Here is a 26,019-nt window from a genome sequence, read left to right on the forward strand (position 1 = left end):
AGCCAGAGCAGTTAGGCAAAAAAAAGAAATAAAAGGCATCAATTGGAAAGGAAGAAGTAAAAATTTCCCTATTTGTAGATGACATTATCTTACATGCAGAAAATCCTGAAAAATCCACAACAAAGTTTCTAGAGCTAATAAATAAACTGTGAAAAATTAAACACAGGAGTAGTCACTTTAATAGAATTGAACCTCTACACCCACAGCAATGTCTGCCAAACACATGTTTGTTGAGTTGCACTGAAGATGACAGCAGGATGAAAAGGGACCTGGGGTGTCTGATGGGGAATGGCGAGGATTCAAGGGAAGAATATATTCATTCCTAAATGCAGGCATGTTTGCACATCGCAACTGAGGGGGGCAAAGCCTCCAGCATATAGGTGGTAGCTGAAGCCACAGGAATACAGGCCAACCTCAGAGATTTTGTGGGTTCAGTTTCAGATCTTTGCCATAAAGAGAATATGGTAATAAGTTGAGACACGTGAATTTTCAGGTTTCCAGGTGTGTATAAAAGTTATGTTTACACTATACTGTATTCTATGACGTGTGTGACAGCATTATTTCTTTAATAACAGTGTACACACCTTAAATTAAAAATACTTCATTGCCAAGAAATGTTGACCATCATCTGAGCCCACAGCAAGTGGTAATCTTTTTGTTGGTGGAGGGTCCTGCCTCGGTGTTGATGGCTGCTAATGGGCAGGGAGGTAGTTGCTGAAGGTTGTGGTGGCTATGGCAATTTCTTAAAATAAGGCAATAATGAAGTTTGCCCAATAGATGGACTCTTCCTTTCTCTGTAGCATGTGATGCTGATTGATAGCACTTTTACCTACCTTAGAACTTCTTTCAAAATTGGAGTCAATCTTCTCAGACCATGCAGCTGCTTTATAAACTAAGTTTATGTAATTCTAAATCCTTTGTTGTCATTTCAACAATGTTCATGGCATCGTACTGGATTGAAGCTGACTGGACCCCAGAAAAATCATGTTCTTAAAGTTAATCCATCCCTGTGGGTGTAAACCTACTGTAAGTAGGACCTTTAGATTAGATTACTTCAGTTAAGGCATGGTCCAGGGTGGGTGTTAATCCTTTTACTGAAGTCCTTTGAAAGAGAATGAAATTCAGCAAAAAGAGAGAAAGCCACCGAAGCAACAAACTGAAGCAACAAAATCTGGAAAGGATGGGAGAGACCAGCAGATGACGCCATGTGCCTTGCCAGGTGACAGAGGGGTCCAGGATTGCTGGCAGTCAGTCTTTGGAGAGAAAGAATTGCCTGATGATACCTTGACTTGGACATTTTTCTCAGCCTCAGAACTATAAGCTTGTAAGTTAATAAATCCCCATTGTAAGAGCCCACCCATTTCTGGTGTATTGCTTTCAGGAGTCCAGCAGACTAAAAACAGTGTCTTCACCAGCAGTGAATTCCATCTCAGGAAACCATTTTCATTGCTCAGCCATAAGAATTCACTTCTCATTTGCTCAAGTTTTATCATGAAATTGCAACAATTCAGTCACATCTTCAGGCTCCACTTCTCATTCTAGTTCTCTTGCTATATCTACCACATCTGTGGTTACTTCCTCCACTTCAGTCTTGAATCTCTCAAAAACATCCATGAGGGTTGAAATTCACTTCCAAACTCCTGTTAATATTGAAATTTGGACCTACTCCATGAAGCATGAATGTTTTAATGGCATCTAGCATGGTGAGTCCTTTCCAGAAGGTTTTCAAGTTACTTTGCCCAGATACATCAAAGGAATCACTATCTATGGCAACTATAGCCTGACAAAATGTGTATCTTCAATAACAACACTTGAAATTAAAAATTACTCCTTGATCAGAATGGATGTGTTGGCAGGCATGCAAACGACATTCATCTCATTGCACATCTCCATCAGAGCTCTTGGGTGACCATGGGTATTGTCAACGTGCAGTAATATTTTGAAAGGGATCTTTTTTTCTGAGCAGGAGTTCTCAAACAGTGGATTTTAAATATTCAGTACACCATATTGTAAACCGATGTGCTCTAATCCAGGCTTTGCCTTCTATTTATAGAGCATAGGCAGAGAAGATTTAGCATCATTCTTAAGAACCCTAGGATTTTCAGAATGGTAAATGAGCACTGGCTTCAACTAAAAGTCACCAGCTACATTAGCCCCTAACAACAGAGTCATCCTGCCCTTTGAAGATTTGAAGCCAGCCATTGACTCTCTACCTATGCAAGTCCTACATGGCGTCTTCTCCCAAAAGAAGGCTCTTCATGTTCACTGAAAATCTGTTGATTAGTGCAGCCACCTTTATCCATTATCTTAGCCTGACCTAGATAACTAGCTGCAGCTTCTCTCTCAGCACTTGCTGCTTCGCCTTGTGCTTTTACGTTACGTAGACAGCTTCTTTCCTTAAACCTCTTGAACAAACCTCTGCTAACTTCAAACTTTTCTTCCATAGCTTCCTCACCTCTCTCAGCCTGCATCGAATTGAAGCAATGTGGGACTTCGCTCTGGGTTAGGTTTTGGATTAAGGGAATGTTGTAACCAGTTTGATTTTCTATTCAGACCACTCACACTTTCTCCCTATCAGGAACAAGGCTGTTTTGCTTTGTTATCATTTGTGCATTGGAGTAGCAGTTTTACTTTCCTTCAAGAACTTTCCTCTGCATTCACAACTTGACTAACTGTTTGGCACAAGAGGCCTAGTTTTCGGCTTGTCTTGGCTTCTGACCATGCCTTCTTCACTAAGCTTAATCATTTCTAGCTTTTGATTGAAACTGAGAAATGTGCAGCTCTTCCTTTCACTTGAACACTTAGAGGCCACTGTAGGATTATCAATTGGCCTAATTTCAATATTGTTGTGTCTCAGGGAATAGGGAGGCCCGAAGAGAGCAAGAGAGACAAGAAACAGCCAATCCTGAAGCCTTCAGAATGCACACAATACTTATTGTTTGTTGTCTTATATGAGTGTGGTTCATGGCACCCCAAAACAATTACAGTAATAACATTGAAGATTCCTCATCACATATCACCACAACAAATATAACAATAATGAAAGCATTTGAAATATTGCAAAAATTACCAAAACGTGACACAGCGACATGAAGTCAGCATATGCTGTGGGAAAATGGTGACAGCAGACTTGCTTGTCCCAGGGTTGCCATGAACCTTCAATGTGTAAAAAATGCAGCATATGCGTAGTGCAGTAAAGTGAAGTGCAATGAAACGAGGTGTCCCTGTAAATAGGATTTCAATAAAGAGGACGTAGAATGAGAAGAGTCAAGGGTAGGGTCCTTGGGCATAGTGACCTCAGAGAAGAACAGCAAGAGTTTCAACCAGAAAGTAGTGTCCTGGAGAGACATGGAAAGACTTGAAGAAAGGGAGCCAAGAGTTTTGAGCAAGGCCTCCTCAGCCTTAACCAGAAACTCTTCCTGCCTGAGGCAGAAGAAGGACAGGGATGTCTGGAGGGTTTAGGGACTGTCGGGGATGATCTAGACCAGCAGGGGATTTGAGAGAGCCCAGGAGAAGGCGAGAACTATGTTTTGGGGCCTAAGAAGAGATTGCTCATCATCAGTGGTCTTATCACCAAGGCTCTGACGAATGGACAGTACATTTCCTTCCAAACAATATAATTTTCCCTGAAAATGGACTTAACAGTGTTCTCATGCTACCATTAAGGCTAAATTGGATTCCACTGACTCATCATTCTTTTTTTATCTTCAGTTCAGAACCTTACTTCCCATACAACTTGGTAAATGACAGCACTGTTGTTCTTTCTACTGCAGAATCTATTTCAGGGACAGGCAATGGGCAGTCTAGAGCTGTGTGTGCTATTATTATCTGTGACATAGTGGAATCCTTTATAGCATCTGTATTAGTCTGCCAAAGGGCTGCCGATGCACAGTACTGGAACTCTGTTGGCTTCCTAAAGGGTATTTATTTGGGGGTAAAAGCTTACAGATACAAGGCTGTACAAAGTACAACTCAAGGCTGCTTTCTAAAGTCAGTTGCCACGTGTTGAAGCAAGATGGCCGCCAATCCCTGGCTGGTCTCTCCTTCCCCTCCGGTCTCACCCTTTCCTCTTCAGGCTCTGTGAGCCCAGCCCCTTGAGGCTTCATGCTTAAGTGAAGCCCTCTCTCTCCTGGCACAGGGCTTGTTTCTTTCCAGGCCTCCTGTTTCAGTTTCGGCTGTTCTACTTTCTTCCAGATCTCAGCTGCAAGTTACCAGGCAAAATGGCTCCTCTCCCCAGGGTCTCAGCTGTTTGAGCCTTCTCCTTTCTGTCACATGGCAGGATCAAAAATGACAGAGCTCTCTCTTCCTGTGCATCTGTCTGTCTGTGCAAGTATCCATTTATATCAGACCCAGCAAGGGGGGCGAGCACTCAACCTGAGTCACACCCACTTAAATAGTCAAATCAAAAGCCTTAAAACAATCTATTTTTTTAAAGATTTATGTATTTATTTTTATTTCTCTCCCCTTCCCCACCCCCCCCACCCCCAATTGTCTGCTTTCTGTGTCCTCCTGTATTCTTGTCAGTGGCACCCAGAATCCGTATCTGTTTTTGTTGCATCATCTTGCTGCGTCAGCTCTCCATGTGTGCGGTGCCACTCCTGGGCAGGCTGCACTTTTTTCGTGCTGGGCAGCTCTCTTTACAGGGCTCATTCTTTAAGCTTGGGGCTCCCCTACATGGGGGACACCCCTGCATGGCAAGGCACTCCTTGCATGCGTCAGCACTGTGAGTGGGCCAGCTCATCACATGGGTTAGGAGACCCTGGGTCTGAACCTTGGACCTCCCATGTGGTAGGCGGATGCTCTTTCCTTTGGGCCAAATCCACTTCCCCTAAAACAACCTTAACAGGTAATACGATCAAAGTTCCCTCAGCTGAATTTAATGCAATCAAAGGGTACCACACCCAGAGGAATGAATTGCTTCACAAACATAATCTTTCCCTTTTGGGGATTCATAAAATAATCTCAAATTGCCACAGCATCCATTTCACATGTCAAGGAAAAGAGAAAACACAAAATGAAGTAGAACATTATCTTTCTGGGCGAATTCTCTGAAAAGAAATTTTCTTTATAACGAACTCAGCTGTTTGAGGAAAAAAATTAAACAAATGGCATCTTTGTAAATCTTACCATGTGGCATTTGGATGGATCCTGAGGCTCAGAAACAATACAGAACTAAGCTAATACATGGGGTAAAATATCTCCAGTTTCTCTTTAACCAAAAATGGTCAAAGACAACCAAGTTGACAAAATTCATTCTGTTTGGGAAATAGTTACCCAGTACTCACTGTGTTCTAGGGCCTGTGTTGGGGTGCAGAGGAGGAAAGGCACAGTCCAAGACCTCTAGTAGTGCCCAGATTCCCAAACCCCAGCAATGGGGCACCCTGACTCGCCAGGGAGAAGGAAGCAATCCATTCAGAGAAGGCATATTTCTTACTGTAAATTAAGAAACTGACATCTGCTTTCCCAAGACTCTCATAGTTGGCAAACGGCCAATCCTTGACCACAAGCAGCTCTGGCCGGCTTTATGCACATTTTCAGTTGAGGCCCTGGGTGGGCTGGAGGCGGGGTGCCTGGGGTGGGATGGGAGAGCTGGATCATGCCACAGGTGCAGGTACTTAAAATCATTTTTGGGGATGGAGGACACTCATGTGCTTCTTCCTGTGGTCCTGCCCTTCCACAGGGCCCTGGGCATGGTGTTTGCTTCAAACTTGGTGACCCCTGTCCTTCCTCTCACCTAAGAACTCTGATTCAGGGTGAGAAGAGATGGGGTCAGAGGAGGCAGAGGGAGAAGGAGGAGGGAGGAGAGCGAGAGAGAGAAAGAGCACGAGAGAGCGCGCGCGAGACAGAGTGCGAGAGAGAGCTGAGAGATGATACTGAGGGAGTCATATTTCACTTTGACATTCTTTTCAAATAAATCTTAGTAATCATGGTCCTGAGGGCGCCCAGCCTGGGTGGCTAGCCAGATTGACATTTCTCTTTAAATACAACAACTCTTAGTTGGGAGATTTATTTTGAAAATTCATGAATTTTAGAAGATTCCTGAAACAAGAAACTTGTTCTTGGGATTAATCTCTTACTGTGCTAAAGCTAGCACAGTTCTGGAATATACCAGTGTTTCAAAACTCTGTGGAAGGAGAGAACTAATGAGGGGGGGTGGTATTGGGGGTGAGATGGGAATAGCAATTGTTAACATTACAATCGTCATCTTTCCAAGGGGTGCATCAGGAGGCAAACTACTCAAAGCTAGATGTCTGTGTCCTGAGATTGAATTATTTGCTCCTGTTCTTAAAGTTTTCAAGGCCCAAATCTTCTCTTCTGAGCTCTGTGGCCAGTTACCCTTGAGGGTAACTTGGGGGCTCACTTAAGTGCTTGCCATATATGGAGCAGATGCAGAGGTGTCTGTCTTTCTCTCTCCCTCCTTTCCTTCCTCCCCCTCCCCCTTCTTTCTCTTTTAACTAAGGCATCATTTACCAACCATAAAATTCACCCATTGTAAGTGTACAATTTCAGGATTTTAAGTAAACCACCATCACCACAATCCAGTTTTAGAACATGTCCATCACCCCAAAAGATTCCTTGGTTTCATTTGCAGTCAATCAATTTCCTACCCTCAGCTCCAGACAATCGCTGGTCAGCTTTCGATCTCTAACAGAGCTGCTTTTTATTTTTACTGGTAAAATACACATACCATAAAATGTATCATTAGTCACATTTAGTGCATTCACAGTGTTGTGCGACCATCACCACTGTCCAGTTTCAGAACATTTTCATTACCCCAAAAGCAAACGCCAGATCTCTTAAGCAGTCACTCTCCATTCTCCCCTCCCTCCTGGTCCTGGCAACCACTCATCAGCTCCTTTCTCAGTGGATTTGCCAATTCTGCATATTTCATACAAATCAAATCTTACAGGGTGTTTTCACTACTGAGTATGATGCTAGCTGTAGGTTTTTCATAAATGTTCTTTACTAGGTTGAGGAAGTTTCTCTCTAGTCCTAGTTTTCTGAGGGTCTTTATCATGAAAGGGTGTTGAATTTTGTCAAATCCTTTTTCTATGTGGAGACGATCATGTGCTTTTTTCCCTTCATTCACATAATGTGGTATGTTACACTGATGAATTTTCTTATGTTGAACCATCCCTGCATTCCTGTGATAAACCATATTTGGCCATGGTGTATAATTCTTGTAATGTGCTGTTAGATACAGCTTGCTAGTATTTTGTTGAGGAGGAGCTCCTTTTTTTGAAAACAAATTTGTCCTTAATTATCCAAGCACTCTTGCACTTCTATCTGAGGTTGGGGTAGCCCTCTGGGTAAGAATACAAATGATATTCTTCAGTTCTTACCATAGAAATAACTTTATGCCTATGTGTTTATAGTAGGCCAGGCCCGGCCCTTCCCTCAGAAAGCACCCAAATGGCCAGAACTGGACACTTCTTAGCCCCTATAGTGCAGGTATAGGGAATGGGAGATTGCCCCACATGCTGGCCCAGCAGGAACGTGAAGGTCTAGAATGTGGATATAAGGCCCAGGTGATGTGGCTTCTGGAATAAGAGAATCTTTGCTCTACATGGAGGGATAAGCTGTTTTGGGGAGCTAAGCTGTGAACCCATAGTTCTACGTGTCTTGGACCTGGGGGGCATCTCACCCTATGTTTCCAAAGACGCAGCAACAGAAGCCTCCCTGCACCCTTACCTCATTTATATCTCTCGCACTGTTTTTCTCCTACTTTAGGAATGAACCAAAGCAAATGTAACTGGAACATGTTAAAATTGTCACTTGAACCCTGTTCTGAACCAAGCAGAGTCTAAGATGGAAAGCAGATGAATCTTGCTTCAGTCAATGCCACATGTCAGCATTCTAGTCTCTTACCACAGAATGCAATCTTGACTTGCCTGTCATACAGCTACTATTTCTCAACACTATGGTTTCAGTATGTTGTCTTGGTATCCCTTCTATGGGAAAGGTATGGGCTTTGGAGAAGAACTCAATTCAAATCTCATTTCACTTGCTTATGTAACCTTGGCAAGGTACTTACCATCTCTAAGCCTCATTTGTAAAAGAAGGGTAATGTGTATCTAGGTGGCTGTTGTGAGGATAAAATGAAATGATACGAACATAAAGCTTTGCCCAGCACCCAAATGTAGTAAATGCTCAACAAACAGCAGTGGTAAAAGTATTTGCATTTTGATATGGATATTTTCACAGGATTAAGTTAAAATGTTTCCGTAGGAACCTCTCCCTATTCAAATCAGCCAAGCCAGAGTGTTTTACTTTGGTGTGGAAAGCAGTGAGGAAGGAGAGGGTAATTAACATTTGTTGATCCTCATAACCTAGGTGGTAGAAAATAATAATCATTATAATCTCATTATAGAAATGAGGAAACTGAGCTTCAGTGAAATACCTTGGCTGACTTCACTGAGGTCAGCGTGCACCTAGAGCCAATGCCCTTTCCACCCTAGAACACTAAATATTTCCCTAGAGGAAAAGCTCTCCACCCACTGTGGTAGGGGGCAGATTCTTATCTGCCATGGGGAAAACAGAGTCGACACTGAACAATACCTAATTGGAATATGCTGAAATCCAAGGAGAGACATGCATTTCCCCAAGTGAGTTGGGATTACAGATCATATTCCAAGTGTGACAAGGATGATGTTACACAGGGGCTCCCAGAGGGGACTTGGGAAGGAGGACTAGCAAAGGCAGGCCTGAAGGGAAATTTAGGAGCTGCCTCCGAGCTGTTTCCTGAAGAGTATTGAATAGGAGAATGGCCAGTCTCCATCCTCCCAACCCAAGAATTCAGATTCCTCACAGGTCCTTCCTTCTGGCAATCTACATATTGTGTGTGTGTGTGCATATGTGTTTGTTGGAGAAGCACCTCCTTCAGTAAAGTTCTCCTGGTTTATTTCACTTTGCTCTGATGTTTTCCCTCACCCTGAAGTCCTTCTATACTTCTGTATCCAGTGGGAACCACCTTTTCCTGCATCCTATTGGGTTAACAGGTACTATTTTATATAATACATACATGGCATCACAACTGTCTTCTGCTTGACTCTTCAATTAGGTCATAAGATTTATGTTCTACATTTTAAAAATTCTCCCTGCACCCCCAAACCTCAGCCTAGTAATATGCTAGATATCAATAATTGTTTGTGTAGTGAAAAAATAAGCAAGATCACAAATCCTAAGAAATTCTTTAGATTCGGGTTTTTCTAGAGTTCTATCTCAAAAGAAGTAAAATATTAAATAAATGACAATTGTGTTTTTAGTTTAAAAAATGAGCAAATTAAAATGAAATGCTAAAGGAAAAAAGGTAATTTTTGCTACAGAGAAGTAATGTGCTTTCGGTTCATTTCTAGCCAGTAGGGGGTTTAGTCACAGAGGAGTCATTCCTCTCTGAGAAGTTCTCAAGGCACATTTGTCATTGGAGGGAACATATGGAACACACCGTGGGTGCAAAGGGGGTGCCTATGACTTCTTGGAAATATTTGCCAATGTTCCTGATCCTTTTGGAGAATTCACCTTCATTCTGACTCACTTTCTTAAATGTTTACCTTTGTATTTGCCAACTGTTTGAAATGGTGCTTCAACTTTTCTGATCATCTGCTGAGAGAAAACATCTAACTTACATCACAATGTTCAGAACTTCATAGTTTTGGAGTTGGAGACACCTTAGCAATCACAAGTCTCACCCCTTCACTCATATATTCCCAATTTTTCACTGCCCAAAGAGTGTCAGTTCCGCCCTAGGTGCTGGAACTACAGAGACACCACATAGTCCTAGACATCTGGTGCTGACATGCTAGCAGGTGAGATGGGCGTGAAGATAAATAGATCCAAGAAAGTAATATAAGGCTTATGATAAAGGGGTCTCTAGGGAACACATGGGTCATGTGCAGGCGGTGAACTGAGTCTTTAAATAAGGTTGAGAGTTTACTGAGGGGAGGGGTAAGTAAGTGGGAAAAGATAAGTCAAATTCAAAACTGGAGAGGAAGGGGTAAGGACCAGATCAATAGACATTTACTGAGCATTGCTACTATGGGCCAGGTTTCCAGCAGACTCGATACTAATTAAGGATGTAAAAGATATAGCCGGACCCTCAAGGAGGCTATACTTTAGATGCGAAAGGTACAAAGGAAGAATCAGTTCTACTTGGAGGTGGGGACAAGGTGGGGGTGCACTATGGAAGACCACCTGAAGATGATGAGGAAGGCTAAGGTTTACCAGGTAGACGAGAGTGGGGAGAACAGAAGGAACAGTGGGTACATAATACAACATGAAGTCTTCTAGGAACTTTAAGCAGTTTGATATGGCTGTGCGTAAAGCCCACTTAGACAGGAGATGAGCCTCAATAGATTGGACAGAGCTACATCCTGATATTAGAATGTGTATTCCATGCCACGGAACTGGAACTGTATCCTAGACACAGCTGGGAACCACTGAAAGGTGGCTAGATCACGGACTGGATGGAATCAATTTCATTTTAGAAAGACCAACTTAGAGCTGATTGTTCTTTTTTGTGGTAGATACACCCAAATTGTTGTATTATTGATATGCTTTGGTATGTTTCATGATAATAAAGGAAGAGCACTTTCCCATGAGGATGGGAAAGGACTGGAGGGGAGCAAGCCTGGATACAGGGTCCAGTTAGAAGCTAACGCTGTGGTCTGTGTGAGAAGTGATGAGGCCAGACCCGAGAGTAGCAGAAGGAAAGAGGAACGGGCCAACCAACAGCAGAGACAACCAGGAGCTGGAGTCCACAGGCCTGGGGGAGGGACTGGGTGTGTGGGGCGAGGGAGAGGGAGGCGGCCAGGACAGCTGCCAGGTTTCCAGCTTGGGTAAGTGGGAGGAATCATTCTCTGAAAGTGGAAAGAAAGGCAGTTGAACAGGTTTGGGAGGAAAGATGAACTCAAATTCAGACACATGCTGGAGATGTCTGTCAGACAACTGTTGGGAGATGTCAGAGGTTCCTAATAGGCAGAAGTATTTATGAATCTAGAGCTCAGAAGCGATGTGTGGGCTGGAGCTCTCCATTGTTAAGTCATCACCGCAGAGCAGGTGCTTGACGCTGTAACCGACAGAGCCTGCACAGCAACAAGGAGAGTACACACAGTGTGGTGGGGACCCCACATCCAAGGGCAAGCGGAGGAATGAGGAGGCAGCCAAGGAGACAGAGAAGAGTGACCCAGAGCAGAGGAGACTCATGACAAACTGGGAAACAAAGTTTAAGGGACAAAGGGGATAAAAATATCAAATGCTGCACAGACATGAGTACACTGAAGGATTTAGACAGAGTGGCTGGATTTGGCTGCAGGTCAATTTTACCCTAGTGAACTTTGGGCTGCCTGCCCTAAATGGGAAAGGTGGGGAAGTGGAAAATGCAGGTGTGGAGAGTTCTTGGTAAGAGACTTACCTGTTTGGGGAAAGGAGATATGAGGTAGTTAGAGGAGGATACAGGATTGAGGGCAGCTTATCAGTTTGGTTTTGAAACTGGAGAGACTCAAGCAAGTTTACCTGGCAGGGGGCAAAGCAGCTAGTAAAGAGGGAGAGTTGAAAATAGAGATGAGACAGGGAAGAACTGCAGGAACAGGTCCAGAGGAGCAGAGGCTGTGCTGGCCAAAGGCAAAGGTAAGGCAAGAGATGAGAAGACAAAGGCTGAAAAGCAGCAGGAAGAGGTAAAACTGTAGGCGTGGAATTGGGACATTAAGGGAACTGATGCTGAAGTCTAATTTTTTTTTCCTGTGAAATAAGCAAAGTGAGAAAACTGATCCAGAGAGGTGATGATTTGCCTGACAGCCCATAGGGAGTAAGATTTTAACTCAGGATTCCAACTCCTTGCCTGGTGCCCTTTCTATTCCTTAAATTACACTGACCTCTGATGAAGATACTTGCTGCAGGTGAATACCTTTTTAATATGGAGTTTTTGTATTTTCCTTCCTTTTTAAAAAATTATTTATTTTTACTTGTGGTAAGATACACCTAACATAAAAATCATTTTAACCATTGACATTAAGTACATTGACAATGCTGTATAATTTTCACTACTATCCATTTTCAGATTATTTTTATCATCTCAAGCCAAACTCATACTCATTTAGCAATAATTTTCCATTCCCTTCCCTCCCACTCTTAACCCTGGTAACCACTGTTCTACTTTTTGTCTCTATGATTTGCTAATTCTAAGTATTTCATGAAAGTGGAATAATACAATATTTGTCCTTTAGTGTTTTGCTTATTTTACTAAACATGTCTTCCAGGTTCATCCATGTTGTAGTATGTACCAGCCATTCACTTCTTTTTTTTTTTTAAGATTTATTTATTTGTTTGTTTATCTCCCCCCCCCACCCTGGTTGTCTGTTCTATGTCTATTTGCTGCGTCGTCTTCTTTGTCCGCTTCTGTTGTTGTCAGCAGCACAGGAATCTGTGTCTCTTTTTGTTGCATCATCTTGTGGTGTCAGCTCTCTGTGTGTGCGACACCATTCCTGGGCAGGATACACTTTCTTTCACGCTGGGCGGCTCTCCTTATGGGGCACACTCCTTGCACGTGGGGCTCCCCTACACAGGGGACACCCCTGTGTGGCAGGGCACTCATTGCGCGCATTAGCAGTGTGCATGGGCCAGCTCCACACGGGTCAAGGAGGCCCGGGGTTTGAACCGTGGACCTCCCACGTGGTAGACAGATGCCCAATCTACTGGGCCAAGTCCGCTTCCCGGTAATGTATATTCATTCTTTTGCATGTGGATTTCCAGTTGTCCCAGCACCATTTGTTTCCTCATTGAAATGACTTGGCACCCTTGTCAAAAATCAGTTGGCCATAGATGTGTGGATTTAACTCTGAACTCTCACTTCTATTCCCTTGGTCCATATGTTTCTCTTTATTCTAGTACCACACTGTTGCAATTATTCTAGCTTTGTAGTAAGTTTTGAAATTAGGAAGTACAAATCTACGAACATTCATTTTTTTCAAGACTGTTTTGGCTATTCAGGGCTCCTTGCAATTCCATATGAATTTGAGGATCAGCTTTCCCATTTCTGCAAAAAAAAAAGGCTGCTGGAATTTGGATAGGGATTGCATTGAATTTTTAGATTGTCTTAGGTAGTACTGGCATCCTAACAATACTAAGTCTTCCAATCCATGAACATGGGATGTCTTTCCATTTATTTAGATCTTCTTTAATTTCTTTTAGCAATGCTTTGTAGTTTTCAGTGTACAAGTCTGTCACCTCCTTGGTTAAAAATATTCCTAGGTATTTTATTGTTTTATATGCTGTTAGAACAAATACCATGCGATGGGTTGGCTTAAACAACAGGAATTTATTGGCTCATGGTTTTGAGGCTAAGAGAGTTCCAAAATCAAGGCATTGTCAAGGAGATGCTGTTTCCAGAAGACTGTAGTGTTCTGGGGCTGGCTGCCAATAATCCTCAGTTTTTGGCTTTTCTGTCACATGGCAATGCACATGATGGCCTCTCCTGGCTTCTTTTGTTCTTTTGATTTCCAGCTTCTGGTTGCTCCCTCTGGCTTTTTTTCTATGTGGCCTTCCCTGTAGGGCCCTTCAGTAACAGGATTAAGACCCAACCTAATTCAATTGGAATAAGGGCCATACCATAATTGAAGTAATCTCATTAAAAGCTCCTATTTACAATGTGTTCACACCCCTAGGAATGGATTAAGTTTAAGGACATGTTTTTCATAGTTCCACTCCACTAAAGATGCTATTGTAAATGGAATTTTGGTTTCCTTTTCAGATTGTTCATCACAGTTGTTTAGCAACCCAACTGACATCAGACGGTTTATCTTATATCCTGCAACTTTACTGACTTTGTTCTTAGTTTCAGCAGATTTTCTGTGGATTCTTTGGGATTTTCTATATAAAGGATCACATCACTTGTGACTAGGGATAATTTGACTTCTTCCTTTCCAGTTTGGATGCCTTTTATTTCTTTCTATTTCCTGATTGCTCTGGCTAGAACTTCCAGTACAATGTGACTATGGGCATCCTTGTCTTATTCCTGATTTTAGGGAGAAAGCTTTCAGTCTTTCACCATTGAGTATAATATTTGCTGTGGGTTTTCCATATAATGCCCTTGACCATGTTGAGAAAGTTTTCCCCATTACTAGTTTTCTGACAGTTTTTATCATGAAAGGATATTGGATATTGTAAAATGTCTTTAACAATTGAGATGATCATGTGTTTTTCCCCCCTTCATTCTATTAATGTGATCTTTTTTACATAGATTGATTTCCTTATGTTGAACCATTCTTGTAATCCTGGAACAAATCCCACTTGGACATGGTATATAATCCTTTTAATGTATTGTTGAATTTGGTTTGCCAGTATTTTGCCAAGGACTTTTGCATCTATATTCTTAAGGGATATTGGTCTGTAATTTTCTTTTTTGAGCTGTCTTTAGCTGACTTTGGCACCCTGGTAATGCTTGCCTCATAGAATGAGTTAGGAAATAATTCTTACTATTCTATTTTTTGGAAGAATTTAAGAAGGATTGGCATTAAATCTTCTTTAAATGTTTGGTAGAATTCAGCAGTGAAACCATCCAGTCCTGGATTTTTATTTGTTGGGAGGCTTTTATTACTGATTCAAAGTATTTATTGTTATTGGTCTGTTGAAGTATTATATTTCTTCTTGAGTCAGTTTAGCTAATTTGTGTGTTACTAGGAATTTGTCCATTTCTAGTTTGTAGACATACAGCTATTCATACTACTTTCTTATAATCTTTTTTATTTCTGATGATAATGCTGCACTTGTGGTCACCAATGGCTCTGGCATGTGCAAGGCTGCCTTCACAGGTGACAATATGTCCCTGGGCCATCTTCCCTTCCATCATGGGGGTCCCAGCACCAGAACTTGATGGTAGGCATGAACCAGATGGGTGGGTGATAAGACTCAGGGCAAGAGAGGCATCCTGACCCTGAAGTACCTCATTTAGCACAGCACTGTCACCAACTAAGATGACATGAAGAAGATCTGGCACCAAGCTTTCTTCAATGAATTGTGTGTGGCCCCTGAGAGTCCTGTACTGCTGGTCAAGGCCCCCTTAAACCCCAAGGCCAACCATGAGAAGATGATCCTGATCATGTTAGAGACCTTCAATACCCCTGCAATTAGATAGTGCTGTCCCTGGCCATATCATGGGTATCATAATGGACTCTGGTGACAGGGTAACCCACACCATTCCCATCTAAAAGGGTAGGCCCTCCCCCATTCCGTCCTGCATCTGGACCTGGCTAGCTGGGACCTGACAGATTAACTTTATAAAGAGCCTCACAGAGCACAGCAGAATTTCCCCACCACTGCTGAGCAAGAAACCCTGAGCAATACCAAGCAAATAGTAAACGACATAAAGGAGAAGCTCTGCTCATCACTCTTGACTTTAAGCAAGAGATGGCCACCACCACATCCTCCTCTCCCTGAAGAAGAGCTATGAGCTGCCTGATGAGCAGGTCATCACCGTCAGCAACAACTTGTTCCGCTGCCCTGAGGCCCCTGTCCACCCTTCTTTCCTGTGGCATTCATGAAAATACCTTCCACTCCATCATGAAGTGTGACACGGGCATCCATGAGAAACTCTACACCAACATGGTGATGTCGTGTGGGACAACCATGTTCTTGGGCATTGCCCACAGGATGTAGAAGGAGATCACAGCACTGGCCCAAAACAGTGAAGACCAAGATCTTAACTCATCCTGAGTACAAGTACCCTGTGTGGATCGGCAGCGCCATCCTAGCCTCTGTTCACCTTGCAGCAGATGTAGGTCAGCAGGCGGGAGTACGATGAGCCCAGCCTCTCCATAGACCATTGCAAATGCTTCTAGGCAGACTTTCATTTAGTTGTGTTACATTCTTCCTTGACACAAAACCTAATTTGTGTGGAAAATGAGATGAGATCGGCTTCATTTTATTTACTTTTTGTTTGTTATGTTTATTGGCACTTATTCAGGATTTAAAAGCTGAAATGGTGAAGGTGACGGCAGTTGGTTGGAGCAGTCATCCTCAAAGCTCTATATATGTGGCAGGCAGAGGACTTTGTACATTGTCCTTTTTAAAAACTGTCATTCCAAATAGCATGAGATGTACTGTTTCAGAAAGTTCTTTGCCTTCCCCAAAGCTGCCTCACTTCCCCCTGAGGAAAATGGACCAGTCCTTGCCCACAATCACACCAGGGAGGATGACAGCATTACTATTGTGTAAATTATGTCATCCAATTAAAAATATATATTCTGCCTTAATGGTGTTGCTTTTTCTGTCTTATTTTGAATGGTCAGTCATTGTACCCTCCCTTTTGTCCCCCAACTTTAGATACATGAAGGCTTTTGGTCTCCCTGGGAGTTGATCATGGTGTGGCTGCAGCCAGGGCTTACCTGTATGCTGACTTGAGACCAGTCCAATAAAAGTGCACACCTTAAAGAAAAAAAAATTAAAGGCACTAAAGATTAAAGCACTAAATGGGTCCTGTCAGATGTAATAAAAATAGGCAGATATTGTGCAACTCCAGCCCAAGTCACTTCCACTTGGAAAACACAGTTTGTGCAGTTATGTATATAACAAACATCATGAAAGAGAACACATCACAGATTTTAGAATTGGAAAATTCTTTAGTCCAATCGTATGAAACCCAATTGTCAGCTTTTTCACCCCCAAGATTTTTTTGTCTCTCCTTCTGTGATTTCCTCAATGATATTAACTGGCATCTACGGTAAATAGTAAAACTCAGATAGCAAATAAATTTGCAACTAGTACTGACTCACTTCTTGCAATTCCCTGAAGAAAGTGCCCTACTCAAAGAATTCCTTAAGTGGGAGGATGACAAGGAGGTAGTGAGCTGGATTAGGATTTTAGAATCTCTGATCAAAACAATTCCATATAATTAAGGCACAGGAGTACAGATGTGCATCTCTATCAATGCCCTAGAAACCTGAAATGCTTTCTTGGAGACTAAACACATGCAATTTATAATAATAACTCTATTATTTGCCTTCACATAGCTCTCTTCTTCACTTGACCCTAAAGCACTGTATAAATACAGTAATTAATTCTCACAATAACCTTATGAAGCCATGAGGTAACAAGGATTATTATTCCCATTTCGCAGAAGATGAAATCAGGACAGGGAAACATGAGATTTCCCAGATCCAAATAAGCACAGGCATATCTCTTTTTACTGTGATTTGCTTTATTGCACTTCATTGATAACTGTTTTTTAAAAATTGAAGGTTTGTGTCGACCCTGCATCAAGCACATCTTTTGCACCATTTTACCTAACCTGGGCTACTGCAAAGGTCCGTGGAGGAGAGGGGGAAGAAGCACACGTAGGGCCTGGGCTCTTGACCTTTATTGTGACCCAGAGAGAAGGAGCAGGGTTTTTCCATGGATACTGGAAAATGGAAGTTTCAAAATATAAGGCACAAAAAGCAGAAACAGCAAGGGCCATTTGGTGAAGCTAAGGGCAGCTTCTTTTCATCCAAGCCATATAGAGATACAGACCTTGTAATTAAATTATGCAGCACAAAAGGGCAAGCGGCCATTGGAGGACAAGAAGCAGCGACTGTTCAAGAAGCTAGGAGTGGCTTTCATCATCCCAAACTAGAGTTGCAGGCCTTGCTAATTGCAGGTATGACCAGGGCAGGACTAACTAGGGTGGTTGCTCAAAACAGAAACTTATGACTAAGGCGGGCGGCATGAGGAGGCACCAGTACAAATCCTTTTATGCCATTACACAGACCTTTTAAGTCTCAATTTCCCAGGCTCCAAGATTTCCCTTCCCTGATTCCTCTTAATCCTTTTCTCCCATTTCCTCCTCAATTACTAAGGACAGTACTATTCAATTGTTCTTATCTTGGTCTTTCCACTCTCACCTTTAGTACCCAAAACCAAGATTATCATCTCCCCATCCAAGGGCCAAATATCCCTTTTGAATGATATGTGTTTGATACAATTATGAGGGATGTAATGTAAAACACTAGACAGCAGCCAGACCTTTTGAGGAGCTGAATGTTGACTACAGTATATCATGCAAGTATCTATTTATCTACAAAACAATGTTTTCTTTAAAAAGTACAAAATATGTTTATAAATACAAGATAAACAATTCAAAAGAAAACATATGCACATGCAAAAAAACTCTATCACTCTCCCAAAGAACTAAAAAGAAGGGACAGAAGAGTAACTTTGCTCCACTTCAATAACTACCAACATTATATCCCCTATATTTTTGCTAGGTTAATGTTTCTAAAACATAGCTTGACACAAAGTTCCACAATTTGTTACACTAATATTCACTAGTTACACTAATATACACTAAGAATACACTTCCTTTATTCAATACACAACATTACACACTGCAGGGATGTAAAACTGAATCAGACAACCTGCTTACAATTTGGTAGGGGAAAATACTTGAATTTTAGTTTAAAGTAGAAAGTGAAAACCTGAAGAAAGGTTCAGAAAATATGGACATTTAGTAGAAGGAAAAAATATTTCTAGATGGAGGAGGTGTTACTTTGTTTGGCTTTAAAGAATGGGCAGAATTTCAGCATCATGAAGAGATGGGGAGGAAAGAGTATTCCAGGCAGAAAGGGACAAAAGCAAAGTTATAAGAAATGGTAATGGGTAACTCATGTATGAGATGCTTCACATGGTTTGGTTTACTATGGACAAAGAAAGGGGAAGAGCAGTAAACGAAGTTAGAAAAGTAGGAAAGTCTTGAATCCAGGTTAATAAATTTGACCTTTAATCTATAAGCAACCAGGAGCCAGTGAAGATTTTGAATTGCAGCTGGGCTTTAAAATGACTAATCCTGGGACAATGGACTTGGCCCAGTGGTTAGGGTGTCCGTCTACCACATGGGAGGTCCACGGTTCAAACCCCGGGCCTCCTTGACCCATGTGGAGCTGGCCCATGTGCAGTGCTGATGCGGGCAAGGAGTGCCCTGCCATACAGGGGTGTCCCCCATGTAGGGACACAAGGAGTGCACCGCGTAAGGAAAGCCGCCCAGCGCAAAAGAAAGTGCAGCCTGCCCAGGAATGGTGCAGCACACACAGAGAGCTGACACAACAAGATGATGCAACAAAAAGAAACACAGATTCCCGTGCCGCTGACAACAACAGAAGCGGACAAAGAAGAAGACCCAGCAAACAGACACAGAGAACAGACCACCGGGAGCGGGGGTGGGTGGGTAGAGAGAAATAAATAAATAAATCTTTATAAAATAAAATAAAATGACTAATCCCATAGCAAATATGTGTAAGATACAAATGGGCTGGTAAGGGAATGATGCTGGATCAGTGAGAAAGGTATTGAAGCAGGCTAGTAAGACAGGGAATTAATAGATCTGGAACCTGGCAAGAAGTCCATGTGAACAGGGAAGACCCTCCCCAAGATTCTGCCACTCAGAAGAAGACTTCTTCTGGAAGCCAGGAGAAGCCTGGATATTCCCTAAGGACATTCTATCATTGGGCCCTCCTGGGAGATTGATGGGGGAACTAAGCAATCAAAACAGTAAACAACTAGAACTCCCCCCCTGCCATTAGCAAAGGGGTGGGATAATTAACAGTTCAAAAGCCAGGTGCAGGGAATCATATGTGGCTCAAGCGATAGAGTGTCCGCCTACCATATTGGGAGGCCCAGGTTTCAAACCCAGGGTCTCCTGGCCCCCTGTGGTCATCTGGCCCATGAGCAGTGCTGATGCACACAAGGAGTGCTGTGCCATGCAGGGGTGTCCCCCGTGTAGGGGAGCCCCATGCACAAGGAGTGCACCCCTGCAAGGAGAGCCACCCCACGCGAAAAAAACGCAACCCGCCTAGGTGTGGCACTGCACACATGGAGAGCTGATGCAGAAGGATGACACAAGAAAAAGAGACACAGATTCCTGGCGCCGCTGACAATGCAAGCAGACACAGAAGAACACACGGCGAACGGACAGAGAGAGCAGACAATGTGTGTGTGGGGGGGTTAGAAATAAATAGTAAATCTTTCAAAAAAATAAAAGCCAGGCACAAGACCTGAACAAGAACAAGCTCTCATGCTCTCTCATTCCCCACTCTCTTGCCTCTGGACCCATTCCTCCCCTCTGACATGTGGCCATGCAAGTAAAACCCGGGCACTTACAACCTGTAATGGGGAACTGTAGCCTGTAAATCAGCCCTCTCTATCACTTCTCAGCCCCTTCCTCTCTACCTGGGACCCCTGCTCTGTTATTTTCTCCTATTTCTCTTCCCTCCCTACCTGAACAAATTACTGACCTAACTCACCAGGCATGCTCTTGAAATTCATTTCTACAGCATAGCCAAGAACCTAGATAAAATCGGGTAACAGTATTGCATTTCCTTTGTCCAGGGTATACTAATGAGAACTTCCACTAAGCGGATGCAAGAGGAAAGAAGAGTGGGTGGATGCCAGAATTACTACAGAGGTAGGATCTAAAGAGCGCTGCAATTGCTTGGGAGCAAGTAAGGAAAAGACTGACATTAAATATAGTCACCCGGAACATCAACGGAACCTGGAGGAGGAGGGAGAGGCCAGGAGAGGCTGTGGTTGCATTACCACGTGATCCAGGAGCCCAGCGTCAAGGATCACAGGCAGCCGGCCAGCCCCACAATGCCAGTCTTCAGAAAGAAAGCATCGAGTTGACGATGCCTTGATGTGGACTCCTCAAAACCGGGGAGCAGACTCTGGGAGTGGCAGTGCTGACAAGAAGGCTCAGGGTCCTCAAGATGGTGGCAATGCAGTCAATGTCTGACAAATTCTATGTGGAAAACAGCAGAATCATGGAGACCTTGGAAAAGCTAACGTCTGGAATGAGATTGTGAAGTGGCCACACAATACAATGAAGATAAAGCCAAGTAAGGGATGACTTGGGTTGGATGATCAGAAGGCCCATGGTAGGACCATTTCAAGAGGCAGCACTCGCCTTGACTGTAAGTGGACTATGACCCTCCAGTAAAGACAAAATTTGGCTATATTATTACCTTTGAAGGAAGAAAATAAAATATGAATGACTGAAAAACAAAACAAAACATATATATATAGTCACCCAAGTTTCCAAGCTCGGAACCTGGCAGTAGTATTAACAAGGATTGTAGAGCAATTTGGGAGGGAGAAGCCGAATTATGTTTGGGAAATCCGGTGTTTATACACCACCGGAATATCGGAAACAGCCAAAGCGCTTGAAGGTAGCTGGATTCTGACAATGGAAGCTGAGTAGAGAGGAGGTAAATTCCCGCAAAACTACATACAAAACGAACTACAGGATTTTACTTCCCGGGCTTGCGCAGGCAGGAGTGAAAGGCACAGCACCCGCTAAAGGATTCCAGTCGTGGCTACTCTTCGCGGCCCAACACCTCACGTTCTTCCGGCTCCCGGAGCAGGTGGCCGGAAGTAGCCTTTGCCTCCCTTCTCGGGTCCGCCCCCCGCCACCGGCACCCAGGCCAGGGGCTTTATATCCGGCAGCAACCTTTCCTGGTCAGTGGCCAGGCGGGCTGAAAGCACAGAGAGCATCGTCTACCTTCAGCCCGCTACTAGCTACACCTCGCCCAGTTCAGGGCGTTGCAGCAACGCCTGACAAGCCCTGGTGGGTGGGGGAAATCCCAGGGCGAGGCCTACATATCGCGAGACTCGACAGGCCGGCTGCGGCTTTTGCCTGCCGGAAGCGGAAGTCAGTGTTTAGCGGATTCTGCCGGAAGTGGCTCTGTAATCTTGGAGCGCTGCTGTTGTGTGGTGTGGGTTGGACCCGAGGCGGCTTCTGCGGGTCTTGCCGCCGCTGTCGGGCCGAGCTGGGCAGACGCACCCCCCAGTTGGTGAGCCGCAATTCGGGGCTTCGGGGGGAGCGAGCCGATCGAGTGGAGCGTGCGGGGACTGCGCTGGGCGGGGCCGGGGTGAGCGGCCGGCGAGGTGTCCTGGGTCTGTGCGACCCCGAGTCCGAGCCCTGTGGCGAGACCGGGAACCACTCAACCCCCCACCCCCACCCCCGCTCCACGCCCTCCACGGCCTCTCCCCTGTTACTCCTCCACCCCGCACTGCCGGTGCTTCGGTTTGGAGTAATCAAAGCCTTGATAGACAAGCCGCGATGTGTATTGAGGGAGAAGAACTGAAAAACGCATTTGTTCCCTGTCATTATCTTCACCTGTTAGGTTAGTTTTCTGGGTTCACTTCCCGGGACAGTGAAACCCCGTTTTGGTTAGTCATTTCCAAGGTTAGTCACACCGCAGCCAAAGTTCTGGTAGGTTTGTGCTTTTACTTGTGATGAGTAAAGTAATAGTGTTGGAGTACAAATCTGAAAGGCTGTATAACGCCCCCCCCCCCCCCAAAAAAAAGATGATACATTGTGAAGTTATTTTTCATGCTTGAAGTAGCTTGGTTTTGAAGACCCAGAGGATAAATATTGTAGCCTCTTCAGCTCTTCACCGAGACTGAGCGGAAGTTCTCTTCTTTTGAACATTAGCCTTGGAAGTGTTTAGAGCATTAATAACTCAGCCTTTCATTGACTAAGGCCCTTGTATTGTTTCCCTTACCCCAGGGTATCCTTCAATGAAGTTATTTTGTTTTTCTCTCACAGATTTTATCAACCTAAATATTAAACAAGACAACTGCCTCAAATCCCTGAGGTAGGTAAAGATGGAATCAATTAAAATTCAATTTAAATTACATTCCAATATGAATGATAAAAGATGATATTTGTTTACTTGTGTGGGGGTGGCAGAACATAAGTGATTTTTTTACTGCCTGTCTGGATTAGGTGTGTTTCATCTTTCTGGTGATTTCTGTAATTTGTGTAAAAATCCAGGCACATTTTTAATTAGCTAAATTTATTTTAAACTCATACTCTGGATTTTGAGGATTTGACATCAGCTTGTCAATTCCAGACACACTGGAAGTTTGGAATTTGATGAGGCAGTAGTAGTTGCAGTAGCAGCAATCGTAATAGTTTGGAGGTAGAAAGTCTAGATATTGTATGTTGCATACACACCATAACCTTAGTTAAATATGAGAATAATATTGTAAATGTTACAAATATTTGCGTATGTTTGAAGGATTGGAGGAAAGACAAATTAATAGTTTTGTTAATGAAGATACTGTCTTTCAATAGCACATCTTTTTGTTAGAAACTTTATTAGAAGTTGAAGTAATACAGGAAGAAAAATAATTTTTGAATGTCAGATAAAAGGAAGACTTAATTTAAAAGTTTCAGCATATCGTCAAAGATACCCTAAGTTATAAAACAAGGCAAGGAGCAGAAAAGTGAGGTTTTGGCTAGAGAAGGTAGGGAATGGGAATGCTGACCAGTACTTGGGCAAGAAAGACTGGGAAGTGGGGATTTCCTGCAGAATCCATCTAGGACTGGCTCTCAGGTCTTGGATGCAGATTAAAAGAAGCCAGCTCTTTCTCCTTGGTTCCCCAAAGATTAGGCCTTCTGCAGCGTAAGACAAAAAGAAGTAGAGGGCTGTCTGATAATGTGGGTGACTTGGTGAAGAAATCCTACTGGCTGAATGAATCCATAATTGACCTGGTAAAACACAGCTTATAAGATTTCAGTTTTTAAAGCTGTTAGTATCTTATCTGTAGTAGTTATTTTTCGTTTGTCTCAGGATCTGGAATAAGAATACAGTGGATACAATTATAAAGTAGTTATCTTCGGCTTCAATAGCTGGGCATTTAAATGCCTTTCCAACATTTCCTATTTTCATACTTCTCTTGTATTTCAGTCTTTCCATTTTTTTATTGCCTCCTTTCCTGTCTCTTATAAACAAGTTCAGATATCCTATCCTGGGAAAACAAAAGTTCAGTAACCCCTTAGCTACTCCTTTCTTAGCCAAGTTTCTTGAAAGCTTAGTCTACACTGTACCTTCCATTTACTTCTCAGTGAATTGCAGTTCTGCTTCAATGCCTACTACTATAAAATAATCACCTCCTAATGGAAAGTCTAATTTTCTCCTTTTGGTTCTTTATGATTGTGCCATTCGCCACTGTTGACCATTCATACTCTGTATTCTCTTGGCTTCTGTGATAGTCTATTCTGGCTCTTCTCTTATTCCTTCTTCTTTTGCTGTTCTTTAAATAGTGATGTTATACAGGATTTTTTCCCATCATCCTCTTATTTCACATTCTCCCAGAGGAATTGTATTCATTTCACAGCATTAACCATCAACAAAATTCCTGATGACTCCCATATTCATCTTTATTTTTTTTTTATTTTTTATTTTTTAAAAGATTTATTTATTTATTTAATCCCCCCTCCTCCCCCGGTGTCTGTTCTCTGTGTCTATTTGCTGCGTCTTGTTTCTTTGTCCGCTTCTGTTGTCGTCAGCAGCACGGGAAGTGTGGGCGGCGCCATTCCTGGGCAGGCTGCACTTTCTTTCGCTCTGGGCGGCTCTCCTTATGGGGCGCACTCCTTGTGCGTGGGGCTCCCCTACGCGGGGGACACCGCTGCGTGGCACGGCACTCCTTGCGCGCATCAGCACTGCGCATGGGCCAGCACCACACGGGTCAGGGAGGCCCGGGGTTTGAACCGCGGACCTCCCGTGTGGTAGACGGACGCCCTAACCACTGGGCCAAGTCCGTTTCCCCCATATTCATCTTTAACCCAGCTTTCACACAGATAACAGTGAACTGACTCTCCATTTGGATGTGTGTACCATAGCTGATTTCAAACTCAGTGTGTACCCCAGCCCACCCTTCTTGTAGCTGCTATGGCACCATAATCTGTCCAATCATTTGGACAGAATCTTGAGAATTATCCTTTATTCCCCCCTGACTCCCCACATCTAGTCAGTGATCAATTCCTCCTGGAATTCTTTTAAAACTAATCTCACAATCCTTGCCTCAGATTAACCCCTCAGCATGTCACTACATTATTGCAGAAATCTGCTCTAGTCTCATTTCACCATTTATTTTCTACCCTGTTAGATTATTGATCCTCGTAAATAGTAAATTTCATCTGGAGACTTCTCTGCTTAAATAAAACAACACCCTTCCCACCATTGCCTACAAGAAAAAGTGCAAAGTTGTTTGTATTGCAAACAAAACTTTCCAAATTTAACCTCTGCTTACCTCTCCAGTCTCATTTCTTGACATTCCCTGTTCTTCTCTTTATATTTGCACCATATCTATTTCTTCTAGACTGGGAACTCTTTGAGGGCAGGGTCAGTGATGGCTATGAGTTAGCACAATGCCTGGAAGATAACCATCAAGAAATGTTGAATATCTAAAATATAACAGGTTTAAAAGTACACAGGGATTTCTGTGAACACCATGCCTAAAATTGTTCACTTGTTTTTTATTAACTGGTAAGATAGTAGTTTTTCTTTCTTAAAAATTACTAATTAGAAACTGTATAGGATTTCAGAATGACTGACACTTCTGAAGCTGTTTCAACTTTTGAAGAGATGTTTGCCAGTAGATTTTCAAAGGATGATAAAGAGTACCAGGAATACCTGAAACGCCCTCCTGAGTCCCCTCCAATTGTTGAGGAATGGAATAGCAGAGCTGGTGGGAACCAGAGAAATAGAGGAAACTGGTACGTATTACTTCAGAGAAGAAGATGGCTGATTGGGGGACAGTAGCTTTAATCTGCTAGACTATAAGGCCACTGAGGGTAGAGAACCAATGTTTTGTTCAGAATAGTATACCTAGTCCTTAACATTGCCTGGCATATAGTAAATGCCTCATAAATATCTGCTTTGCTATTTAGTCAGCACCATATTGTCATCTCTTGCTGTTACATTGTGTGTGTGTGTTTTAATGTTTTAAACATCCTTTCTGTGGACTAAGCAATATTTTTTATTTTCTTTGCAAATATACTAAAAACTCTACATTCTTCCACAAAACTATGTGTTAAACTCCATAAAGAGGGTGTTGTTTTGGTTTTACTTTAGAAGACTTATAGAGTGGAAAGTACTTATATCTAATATTTCAGTATTGTTAAAAGAATAAATTACTATACTGCTTTTGTACAGTTGAATTGTCTCCACTTTGATTTTAAACTGTCCTATTGGTTTGGGTTTGTTGTAG

The 26,019-nt window shown here is 42.9% G+C and overlaps 1 protein-coding gene, 1 non-coding gene and 1 pseudogene across 2 annotated transcripts in view; 2 read left to right on the forward strand and 1 right to left on the reverse strand.

Annotated features, from left to right (window-relative positions):
- HOMER2 (homer scaffold protein 2) overlaps window positions 1-21,585 on the reverse strand; it is a 129,865-nt gene extending 108,280 nt beyond the window's left edge. Inside the window, exon 1 of the mRNA XM_071214382.1 lies at window positions 16,377-21,585. The gene's annotated coding sequence lies outside the window, so the exon portion shown is untranslated. The remainder of the gene's footprint in view (window positions 1-16,376) is intronic.
- LOC101424733 (actin, cytoplasmic 1 pseudogene) lies at window positions 10,180-15,830 on the forward strand (annotated as a pseudogene).
- Window positions 21,586-21,659: 74 nt separating the features above from the next.
- Window positions 21,660-25,476, forward strand: RAMAC (RNA guanine-7 methyltransferase activating subunit). Its single transcript, XR_011648495.1, has 3 exons — window positions 21,660-21,809; window positions 22,568-22,616; window positions 25,393-25,476. It is a non-coding gene; the product is annotated as an RNA guanine-7 methyltransferase activating subunit (transcript).
- The last annotated feature ends 543 nt before the right edge of the window (window positions 25,477-26,019 follow it).

This window comes from Dasypus novemcinctus, chromosome 3 (genome assembly GCF_030445035.2).
Source record: "Dasypus novemcinctus isolate mDasNov1 chromosome 3, mDasNov1.1.hap2, whole genome shotgun sequence".
Classification (NCBI taxonomy): domain Eukaryota; kingdom Metazoa; phylum Chordata; class Mammalia; order Cingulata; family Dasypodidae; genus Dasypus; species Dasypus novemcinctus.